Consider the following 12728-nt stretch of genomic DNA (forward strand, 5'->3'; position numbering starts at 1 on the left):
AAATAGGGCTTGGGTGGGTTTGGGGTTTTTTGTGGGGTTTTTTTGATTTGTGGTGTTGGGCGGGTCCACTGAAGTGAAAAATTCTTGAACATGGAGCAGCTCCTTCAAATTTGACTTGGAAGAAAAAAGTAAATTGCACCTGCAGTATGAAGAAAGTAGGGGAAGGAGTGGCTTGGTGCTAATAAAATTACAAGTTCAGATACAACATTTTTTCACCATACCAAAATGTTCAGTTACATTCCTGTTATGATTATTACCACAACACTAAGAATATTAGCTAATTATAAGCTGATTTCAAGTAACTTTCACACCTATCACTGAAACTAAAATTATTTCAGAGCCAGAGTGTATTCTCATTAGTACGTTCACAAAATGCACAAAAATTGTATGTTCCCATGATGGGGCACGGTGACAGAATTCTAATAGAGATAATAAATTAGCTTTAAATAATTTATTTTGACCTATTTCAACCTTTTTTTCTATTTCACTTTAAAAAGTGATGTATGGCCAAAATGAGTAACTCATCTAATTTAACTGTATTGTAGTAAGTACTCTGGTGTATCTATTGAATTCAGTATAGCTATTGTAATGGGATTACAGGTCTTTTATACGTATTATATTTTAATTTTTTTTGTTTAAGCCTTAAATAGGGATGTTCTGGTAAATTCACTGTAAATTCCACTTCTTAGAACAAGATCTACACAGAACTGCAAGCTGACTAGAGCAAAACAAGTCACTTAGCAAGGATTTCTATCAGTATTAATGTGCAAGCTAGGGGGGGATCATATTTTTTTCCTTTATAGGGGAGACTTCCCTCATTTAGTTCTCAAAAACTCTTTTGCTTCACACTGCTTCTTAGTATGAGGCTTGAAAGGAAAAAATAAACATTACTGCAGCTTAACAAGTTATCACGTGTTGGCTGAGGCTTGCTAATTGTCTGTGTGAGCATGCTCAGCTGGCGGCAAATGCCCCCAGTGACAGGGAAGTTCAGTTACATTGCTCAGCACTGATAGTGGGCTAATCAGCTCAGCTGGTGGAAGGCACTGGAAATTGCCAAGCAGTCTCTCCCAGTTAGGTTCAGGAAAAATACCAAATGATAATTTGAGGCTCTCAGCTATTACTTATCCTGCAAGTTTCTACTGGATAGCAATACCGAACAATTAGTCTTGCAGAGTAGTTAGTGCCTGCCTTTTGCGTCATGGCTAGAGCTGCTTTTAATCAGGAAATGCTATGTTAAAAAAAGAAAAAGGAATATCTCATGGCAATGTAGCTGTGTTGAAGGACTTTGTTGAAACAAAGGACGGGCTTTGATGAAATACTATTTTCCTATCGATTCACCTAGCTGCTTAACGTGAGAGTCTGTGAGGCAGCTGTTGTACGTGGAACACCTCAGAGCCATTGCTTCAGTCCTCCAAGGCTGCAGCCCCACGGTGTAGCAGAAGCAGGTATCTATAGCATGTCTATTAGGATACTGCAAATAAGGAGGGGATGTTACAGAGGCTGCTGGCCAGTGGCAGGACCCTGTGTCAGCCAGACATTTAAGGTGAATCTGCTTCGACCATGAACTGCACAAAGAAGATCCAAAACTTTGAAACTCAGGTGGAAAAATGCTATGTTTCATTATAATATGAACCAGAGACTTTATAAATAGGAAGAATTCAAAGCAATGGAGTGGGGCATAACAGAAATTAAAAGCATTTTAAATCACTCCATTCCTTCAACTCCAGCTCCCTCTGTCCTTGCAAATGGGTCTTCACATCCAGACTGTTTCAGTCACTGTGACTGAGTCTGCCCAATTCTCGTCTATCACCTCTGTTGGGAAATGTCCTTCCTTCATCCCTGAGGGTAAATGGACTGCTGTAGTCCCTGTTCCACGTTGCATTTGTTCTGTATGATCTGGTGATAGCCAAGTTTTCTGTGGGATGCTCTTGCCTGCCATATGCTCCATCCTCTGGGCATTGCTCCTATTGTTCCCTATAGGGAGTCCAATGGTTCTGTTCCTTTTTTAAAGGAACACAGCACAATTATGTCAAAAAGAGAGGGAGAAAGAGGAAATTTTGTCACAGTGTCTCTGGAGGACTCAGACTTTCACCCTTTAAACAGTCTTTCATGGTAACAGAAAATAATGGAACCTCACATTGGATCTTATGTCTTCTCACAGCTTTCACTGACCATCATTATGTCATTGACCTGTTTCCTCATCATGAACATCTTCCCAACAGCAGGCCATGTGTATTACTAGAGGTTTTTATAGCATCTATTTAGTTCCATACTGTGCTTTTGCCATATGAAGGTTAAACCCTCAGTGCTCTTACAAAGGTTCTGCTGCTTTTAGAATTCGTGTTTTCTCTCCAGAGATTTTTCTTGATAACAGCCCAGTACCTGTAGCTACAAGAAATCCATAGAGTGGGTCTGCATATTGAACAGTAGTATTTTTAGGCTCACATCTCCCAGTATACCACTGTCGGTCAGTGCTCAGAGGAAACTCTGATTATTTTTTATTCCCCTTTTTGTCTTAGTCTTGGTGTCAGAAATAGAATGGTACAACTGGATGTTTTCTTTGGAAACAAGCTACAAGACAACCTAAGTCAAATGGAAGCAAAAAAAAAATAATTTCATATCTGTGATACTGTGGTCAATATTGTTTGAATGTATTCCCAGACATAAAAATGTAACTTGATGCAAAAGACACACAGTGGCAAAACAAGTTGCATTCTCCCAAAAATAAGCCAGAAGGCCCTTGTACCTTATGGATTTACAGCACCTGAGCAGGCACAGCCTTGTGTCAGATGATCAGGGTCTTTTGCTTTGTCTTTCCGTTGTCGTTCAATGTATGTATCTTCTTCTTCGCTTGCTGGCTTGGAATAGATCTTATATTTTTTCTATTGGCACATCCTCCCACATGCAGGGCAAAAATCAAGAATCAAAGTCTAGGAAAAGCAATAACACTGATAGGGGAAAATCTGGAAAGGAAACCACCTAGAAAATTACTACATTCTGTGCTGACACTGAAACACTAGTTAGGAGACTATATTCAACTAAGTAGCAATGGAAAATTTGATAAATGTCCCAAAATAACACAATTTAAGATCATTATGTTTCCCAAGAATTTCAGACTGACGCTACTGGTCAGAGAGCTGTTGAATGTTTTAAAATGGTACATGAAAAGACTGAAATTTCAGAAAACAGCTTTATGACTTCCATCAAGGGTTTTTTTTGTTGTCTAGCCTATTGAGACAAAGGATGTAAATTATGCTTTTGATAAGAAGGTTTGTAGGAAATAAGATTGGCTTCTGTTTGCTATCAGGAATTGCAAAACTTATAGCAAGATATAATTTTAGAATAGGAAGGAGGAATTAAGAGCTGCCCATCTTTCTGTTGATCAGGAAAAGATAAGGTAAATTTTGGGATAACCGAATAGTAAGTTGGTGGGGTTTTTTTCCATGGAGACAAAATTTTCATTTTTAGTAGTAGTTTCCAGGGCAACAGTAGCTCATAAAAAGACATTTCTAGTATATAAACAAGCATTTCTGTCAATACTGAGGACATCTAGGCTTTTGTATCCCTGCTTTTAGATAGACTATGTTATACGATGTAGACTCATTTAGTTTAAAACCTAGTCAGGGTTCATGTGTATTTCAAAAAGAACCAGTGCTTCCAGAAAAACTGTTTATATGTAGCAAAATGTGTACACAATTATAATCAGAACAGGATCTGTGGCACTACTCCAAAAAGGACTAAACTAGTATTTCTGTTAAAGGTGACACCTAAATATTCTGTGTTAAATCTGATTTTAGTGAGACAAAAAGCTGCTACAAACTGAATTATAGGATACATAAGAGAAGGAAATCTAGAATACGTTTCTTTATCAGCTGTATTTATGAATTCAGCCTTTAGATATAGAATATTTTCTTATATACTTAATAATAGTTAGAAAATTGATTTATTGTTTTCCTGAATAGTTTGAACTTTATGGGTCTGACTTTTATCAAGCCAGTTGGATAAAATACCCCATCCAGGGAGATTTCAAACTTATTAGATTCATTAGAGGAGTAAAGCAGGTTGATGCCAGTAATCTACATAAATACTGGCAAATAGCAAAACATTGTGGGGGGGGATCAGGATGAGGACTTAATATTTTTTACTTTATTACATAATTTCTGTATGCCAAGACACTTTCCATCTTCTTACTTGTACACAAATAATGGGTTTGGAGGGAGAAGGTTTAATTTGCTAAAAAGTAAAATAAAATACAAATTATTTTCTAGCTAATTTGGGATGTCAAGCAATAGTTTCTGAACAACCTGAGCGTTATGACAAGCATATTGCCTAGACATCTACTTTAAGAATCAACTTAATCATAGACAATGGAGTGAACTGATTATTGGTAACCATTGAGAAAAAGAAAAAATGAGGCTATGTACTGTAAAGGTCTGTATTAACCTGTTTTACTGAAAATTGGTGACGTAAGGTTGAGCACAATCATTGACAACTCGTTAATTCTGTATGTAACATTACAACAGCACATTTTGTCGTCACCAGACTGAGAGAAATGTAGTGATAGGCAGGATGCATCATGACCATGTTTGGTTCTCAGTCTGAAATCAGGCATGTGGTGTGGAATCCCACCAAGCCTTTCCCTTATCCGGAGAGGTTTTTCTTACATCTGATCTCGCTAGATACTGGCTGAAAAATGAGTGGGCTGATGTGGTTTGTCACAAGCTAATGCCCTGTGAGAAGAGTATTTGTTCTCCTCAAGCTTTGCAACTTCCTCTTGCCAGGTTGAAGCCTGGCATGAGTACCTTGCCTGAATACACTCTGTTGAAAGCCTAGTTGAAACAGCATGGCCCAGGCCTTTTTGCAACCCCCACCTTTCTCCATCTTGCCACAGCCAGGTAAGCTCTTCGCAGTAGCCTTGCTCCCCTCACAGCATCTGTCCTCCTTAGCTTCTAAAAGGCAGGCATGCACATTCGCAAATCCTCTGAATCTTCCTTGCAGCTTGTAAGGCAGTCCTACGGTCTGACACCTCCAAACAGAAAATCAGCCTTCTCTAATGGCTCTTAGTGGGATGAGTAGGACAGACCCTTCTTCTCTTCGTGGTACTCGCCTCACGCCACCCCGTGGTCTTGCTATTCAGTCTGAAAATCTTTCTTGTCTCTTTCCCATCACATGCACTCTATAGCCAGGCATCAGATGCAGGATATTTGCTCAGGCAGTATTTTGTAAGATGACAGATTAGCTGGAAGTGAGGGGAAAGGAAAAGGACAGTTATTTCCATTACTCTTACCATTTAGTTAAGAGGTAAACGTTCAACCCTTGTGGCCACAGAAAAATGTGTGCCGTTCATGACTCGACTCCTACTTTTTGGGACAAGCACTGATGTTTGTAGAAACCTTTTAATTTAAAGATTGTATCCTTCCAGGGCTGCTACGTGAGGCTATAATATTGTTTGCTAAATTAGAGATACAGAACTCCCTGGGATTCTGAAGGGGTTGCCTTTTGATAAGGCAATTGGTATCATCTTGCTTCATCAAGATTATTGTGCTCCTGTGCAGGAATCTAGCTGCTGGCAGCTGCTGCCTATCTCCAGACACTGCATGTCCCTCTTCTTAGCTGGGTATCAGCCTGCTGAGTGCAGTGGGTTGCTTTTAACTACAAGATAACAGTAGGAATGACTCTACTGGGACTCTGGTACTAACATATAAAGTTAATATTTGCAAGTAGGTAATTCTCAGAGCATGGGCAAGAAGTAAGTTAAGAGCTATGCTAATGTGCTCAGCCTGCACCAGTGTACGGGAGATGCAGGAACTAGTTTTAAAGTGTGTGATGGGATTCATGTCAAGTGGTGATGCAATGAATCGCCTTCACGTGAGTTGCCAGCTTCAACTGGATCTGTTCCCTGTGCTCAGAGGATGCATAGGGTTGGAGGCCCTGCGTGTTGCCCCTTCAAGCCTCTGTCTTCTGTTGTGTTGACGTGGACAAAGATAAAATGTGCTCAGGTTATGCTCAAGGACAAATAGCCAACGGGTAAAGGCATAGCTGAAGGAAGAAGTGTCTTTAAAAAAAGACTTGTTGCCTTTTGGGCTCTAACAATGTGAGGTGTGATACCTTTTAATAAGTAGTTGTATGTTCGTTTAAAAGGAAGAGAAATCCCAAACTTACTCATTCAGTGTAGGGCGTGGTGCTTGCTACTTGGCTTATTTGTTGTAGCCCCTGAAGATGAAGGTATGTGTGTTTGACAAAATTTAAGTATTTTAATACATCCACTCTCTTAGAGTTTGTTCAGCTTTTATCCAGCTGTGATCCCAAGTTCATTTAAGAGGTTTTTGGGTTTATTTAACCCTCCTGGAAGTTAGTAATGGAAGTGTTAACACGATATAACAGACCACAACAGAAGCAGATCCTTAGGAGGAAGGTCCAAGGACAGGAATGAGACATAAATATAAAATTACATTCTCTCTCCATTTTTGTCTTTCTACTTCTCCGAGTACTCTCTTCCTCACTGTAACAGTTCTCATTTGAGTTCTGAGAATGTATCAGAAAAGGGATGAAAACTTGCATTTAGATGTACAGAGCTTAATTCAGAGAGATGTCTAAATTAAATGGTTGAATTTAATTGTAAAACTTAATATATTTAGCGCTCTCATCCCTGCTTTTCCTCCCCCACCACACCACCCCAACTAGGAACTCCAAATATGCATTTGGCAGAGAAACACAGTTGGAAATTTTGCATTTCACTTTTTCATGCTCAAAATCATTATGTTGATGAACTCAACACAAGTATGCCCTAACATCTTGGCTGTAAAAAGGGTGATGTTTTGCACTTCATTCTTAATGTGACTTTTAAAGCATCATCCCATCATTCATCAAAACCTAATTTAATTTCCAATGAAAAGAAGAAATTCTACTGTAATCAGTATAAAAATTGCTGCCTTTAGAGATTTGCAAGCTTTGCCTTTCTATTAGCTTGGATTTCAACTTTTTGTGTCTGAGTCCTCCCAATTTCATATTAACAAATTTGAGTATTAAATGCTACATGTATGTGCTTTGCTGTTTCTCACATTGGTATTCTGGTCATTGGTAAGTGTGGTTATAAAAAACGGAAGCATGCATTTCCGAATACCTTATAGGGTAGGACTGAGAATGAACTACTTAGACCTAAAGTGTCAGTGTTGTTGAAGATCTCTGCATCTAGGAGATAAATGATGAATCTGTTTGTGACACTTACTACTGATAGTGATTGCATGGATTATTTTTTGGTATAATATTGTCTGGGAACAGTAAAGCATATTTTTGGGCAGTGGTTGTCAACCTTTCTCAGTGTACAGATTCTTGAAATTTATCCAGTGGAGATGCAAATGTGTTTGAAATTTCCCATTTGTGGGGTTTTCTTCCTATAGCACGTTGCACTTTGGTACCTTTCACAGAACTCTTTTTAAAGTATTCCACAAACTCACAGGGGTCGATATACCCGAGGCTGAAAACCCATTCCACTGTTGGACTATTTTCTGTTGATTCATTGCATACATATTTTTATTGAACTCAGGGTAGCTGCTGTAGCAAGGAAAGACGTAGGAATTAGGGTTATGAGAGGTATCCCAATGCACTAAAGATCTGATCAGCTCTGACTGTGAATACCATTAAAACCAGCCACTATTTCAGAGGATTAACAGGAAAATGTACCTGCCTGCTGCCAGGATGTCAAGAGTAATGCAGGAAATTCACATCAATGAGTCTTTCATCTAGACTAAAAATTTGACTCAAATGATCACTGGAAACACACTATGTTGAATAATGAATGGTCTAGGTCAGAAATGTACACTCCTGTTTCATAAAATACAAAAATAAATGTACATTCATTAAGTAAAATGATGGGAAACTCAAAACTATTTTAAAGATGGCAAATAGTTCTATCATAGAGTGTGTAATTAGCCATGGAGCTGATTGCTACAGAAACCCATTTCAACGAGTTGGGTGTTGTTTTTGTTTAGTTGATCGTTTGGTGGTTTGGTTTTTTAAGGGTGAATATTCTTAAGAAGAAATAATATCCAGTTGCTACAGTCAATAACCATTTCAGAGAGATGAAACCTCATATTTCAGCCGAGGAAAGGAAGGAGGACAGGAAGAAAACAAATGTGAAAGAGAAGTGGCAGTGTGTGGATTATTTTCAAGCTTTCACACCTTCCTCTGAAACAGCTGATATGGCTACTGCCGCAGGTTACGGGATTAGAGCACCTTGGGTTTGATTCACTATGGCAATTCTTGTGTCAAACAGTAAGAGTAACTCTAACCACTAAACCAAACTGTCTGTGGATGTGTAGGACGTCTGTTTTTAAAAGTCCTAGAATGAGTACTGCACCTTCCGAACAGACGTGCCCTGTCTCATACAGAAAGGGCTGTGCAGGATTCACACAGTGAAATTATGTGCCATATGCTACATACATGCAAAATAAATCATCCCAGCCTTAAGATTTTTCAGTAAGTCATTGCTTTTAAGTAGTTTAATTCTGCAAAATGCATTTGTTAGTGAAAGCGATAACAAAATGTGACTGTGGGACTCACAATCCAAATGGAAAGAGTTATGTAGTGGAGTACAATCCAAATGGAAAGAGTTATGTAGTGGAGTACAATCCAAATGGAAAGAGTTATGTAGTGGAGTACAATCCAACAGAAATACTCTAAAATAGTGTACAGCAGTAAATACAGGCAAACCAGGGCAAACATACAGATCTGTAGAAGTTTAAAACGTTTTATGTGGCACTACTGAAACTTATATACAGAATAACAAATATAACTAAAATCACTGTTATGGGGAAAACATTGCAGAGATCAAAAAGGGTAAGAGAATGTAAGGAGGCAGAGACTATCATTTAGTATGTTGGCAGCGCAAATAGTGACAAAAATTAGCCAACGTAACTTTTGTAGATAAAATGCCTGGTGCAAAAACTTCTTTGTTAAAAAAAAAAAATGTAAAAGACACTGGAGTGGATCTTAATGATCAGCTTAAATAACAGCTGACACAACAGAAGATCATGGAACAGAACCAAGGGGAAAACCAGCCTACAGAAATGTATCCGCAATCTCACTATAGTTTGGCTATGATCAAAAGTGATCAGTAACAGAGCAAATGACAAACACCAGCCCAAGTGCTTTTCTAAGCCAAATACAAAAGATTAAATTGGATAGGTTCTTCAATTAGATCTTGAATGTTAGGATGCTGATCTGGAAATGTATTTTAATTGAATTAATTCATGTTTTGTTACCTGACTTTAGAGTGCAGTTATATGATTTGCCCCTTCAAATAAAATTGATCCCTAGTTTACTTTCAAAAGCAAAAAAGGGTATTTTTCATTGTTACACTTGTCTGCAGTGTTGAGTTTCTGATTTTGCTTTGTAGTTGTCACACACTGTTAGGGGAATACTACCTGGCTTTATTTTTTAATTCAGATATGAAGAAACACTAAATAAAATATGCATCATCAAAGGTTAGGTGAGGGTTTATGGGACCATTCTTTATTTCATTCTTTGCTGTTAGGTTCAAGACAGAATTCTAGAAAACGATATAACTCTGTGTCCTGTAAAATAAAAAAAATCTACTTTCTAATTTGTAATTTAATCACATAATATACAAATGTCTCTTATTTGAGAAAAGCAGGTTTTATTGCCAGGAGATACTGATTTGTTTAATGGATTTCAAGTTTACCTGCTTGTTGGAGTGCATGTGGCCAGCCAAAGACATGAGGCAGCTGTACAACATCCTACCTGTGCAAAGGGAAGAGGCTCTCTTAGCAGACCCATTTTACTGTGAATCCTCCTTCTGCGTAGCCCGTCGCAGCATTGCTGAGTCCCTGCTGGTAGGGAATGCAGAAGTAGTATGGCTTTAAAGAGAGATTGCCATGTAGAAAGAAAACAAGGATAAACCGGGGAGCCTCTGGAGCTGCCAACCTTCAAAAGGTGGCTGTTTGTGACCATCACATTGTCTTCAGGGTATTTAATAGCCTGCTGATAAAGAGACAATCTCTACAAAAGGTTGTCGTTAAATGTCTGTATAAAGCTGCAAAGTGTGTTTGGATTTTTGTTGAGTTTTTTTCTCCAGACAACTTACGTTTTGAAATGTTTAAATGTAACACACACCCTGTTTATTTTCAGAACTGTAATTGCCATTGCTTCTGGTGACCTAATGATCTGATTAGTACTTTGGGGAAGGCAGAGATAGGGGCAGTTTTCCTGCAGCACTTTAATACCCTCCGTTGCCTAAGAAGAAAATTATAAATATGTTTTACTTCTGCTGTAGCCTAGAACGAAGGTTTATTCATCAAGTGTGTCAAAGCACTGACTGGTTTTAACATCACCAAGGCTGGTGTTGTATCATTAACTGGTAGAACATCTACAAAGTTATTTGGGGAAAATGATCATTCCTTATTTGTGGTTATATAGCTAGTGGAAAAAAGGGCTTTTTTTCCCCTCACAGACAATGCTATCTCAGTCATGAGTGTTAAGTCTGGCTTTGGTATAAGATTCAAAACTTACTGGTATTGAACCCATACAAATACTCTCTGAGCAAGTCTTAAATAGCTATGCAAGGACAGAGGAGGGAGGAAAAATCCAATGCACTTGCAAATCATTACTGAAGTAATAGTTAAATGAAGACTATGAATCTCAGAAAACTACAGGTGATGGTTTTGGAAAGACTACAAATTGACCAAGGCACCAAAATTACTGATCTCTCAGCTGGCCATGAGAACCTTGGAAAATTCTGTTCATGCACACTGCTCTTCAAAACCAAGTCCAATAAAGTTAAGCAGTATGCTAATATATATGTATGTACATGCACTATATACTATAAGCAGTCATAGCATTTTTCTTAATTCCTCTTACTGCTGATTTTTTTTAAGCTAAAAATTATCATAGAATGGTTTGAGTTGGAAGGGACCTCAAAGACCATCTAGTTCCAACCCCCCTGCTGTGGGCAGGGACACCCTCCACTAGACCACGTTGCCCAAAGCCCCATCCAACCTGGCCTTGAACACTTCCAGGGAGGGGGCCTCCACAACCTCTCTGGACAACCTGTTCCAGTGCCTCACTACCCTCATAAAGAATTTTTTTTTTCCTTATATCTAATCTAAATCTACCTCCTTTTAGTTTAAACCCATTACCCCTTGTCCTGTCACTGCACTCCCTGATAAACAGTCCCTCTCCAGCTTTCCTGTAGGCCCCTTCAGGTACTGGAAAGCCGCAATTAGATCTCCCCGGAGCCTTCTCTTCTCCAGGCTGAACAACCCCAACTCTCTCAGCCTGTCCTCATGGGAGAGGTGCTCCAGCCCTCTGATCAGCTTCGTGGCCCTCCTCTGGACTCGCTCCAACAGCTCCATGTCTCTCCTGTACTGGGGCCCCCAGAGCTGGACGCAGTACTCCAGGTGGGGTCTCACAAGGGCAGAGCAGAGGGGCAGGATCACCTCCCTCGACCTGCTGGCCATGCTGTTTTTGATGCAGCCCAGGACATGGTTGGCAGAATATTAATTTAATTTCAAACACAGCTGGTTTTATAGCTGCATATGGACTTGATTGCATGCATTTATAATTTTTTAATTTTTAATCAGAATTGCTGTTTTCAAACTATAATTGAAGAAGCTGTTGTAAACACCAGAACATGCTTATACATTTTTAGCAATACCTTCATTCACTTAGAATGATACTATCCACACTTAAGATTAAAATTGTACGCGTGCTGACATAAAATCAAAGTTATTGCTTTGTTGCTAATTATGTGAATGAATATAATCCTGAACACCTGCTTTGTTAGGCCCTTGCTAATAATGGACTGCAGTTTACTTAGTATTTCAATATTCCACGTATTGACCAAGGTGCAGCTTATCAAAAAATTACTTTTTACTCTTTACTGCGTAAAATACATTGGAATGTACCTGCAGTATGCACAGCTCCTGATATACTGTTTAATGAGTTTAAAGTCAGTCCATTAAGGTCAGAGCTGTTCCTTTCAGTAGCATGTCAGCTGACAGTAATTACTGTAGGTTATAGTATTCTGATATATGGAATAAGCAGAACAACCTCCTGAGCTTTGGAAAAGAATGTAGCTTAGTTGTATGCGTGTTGGTTTTTTCTCATTCAAAATTACTGGTACTTTTCAAAGACAGGTTAAGAAGCTAAATTTGTTTCCTGTGTGCTGTTGAAGTCAGAAGAGGTAAGCAATTCATTGGGAAAAGAAAACCATTCAGCTCCAGTGATCCAAACAGCTCAGCTCCAACTCTGTTATTTAGCTGTTGTTAGGTGGAAGGAAATAAGATCTGGATGATTTTTTTGTTTTCATTTGTTGCACCGCTCTCCATGGGAATTTATGATCCACATTAAATACTGCTGTAAAAAGTAACTTCTCTGCGTATAGCTACATAAAACTTCTGGGTTGAAAATTTGAAGCAGGTTGAAAATTTGAAGCAGTTGGCTTCACCAGGCTTTTGTAAAGCTTCATAATTAAATATTGACATATTGCACAGTAGGATGTGGGTCCTCTGTGTTATGTCCATTGAGTATAGTCAAATGAATTCCTGACTCTAGTCCTATATAAGAGTAATTTAAAACAACAAAAAAACTTGTTAGACTTGGATATTTAAATGCAGTCAGTTTTTCAGGCACAGTCAGATGCGTATGTCAAAGCTCACAGGGAAGGAGCCTTGTGTGAAAGAGGCTCATACTGTGTCTTCAGATGCTGT

At 38.7% G+C, this 12728-nt stretch overlaps 1 protein-coding gene across 10 annotated transcripts in view; it reads left to right on the plus strand.

Annotated features, from left to right (window-relative positions):
• EPHA6 (EPH receptor A6) overlaps positions 1–12728 on the plus strand; it is a 521269-nt gene that overhangs the window by 463938 nt on the left and 44603 nt on the right. The window lies entirely within an intron of this gene.

This window comes from Grus americana, chromosome 1 (assembly GCF_028858705.1).
Source record: "Grus americana isolate bGruAme1 chromosome 1, bGruAme1.mat, whole genome shotgun sequence".
Taxonomy (NCBI): Eukaryota; Metazoa; Chordata; class Aves; order Gruiformes; family Gruidae; genus Grus; species Grus americana.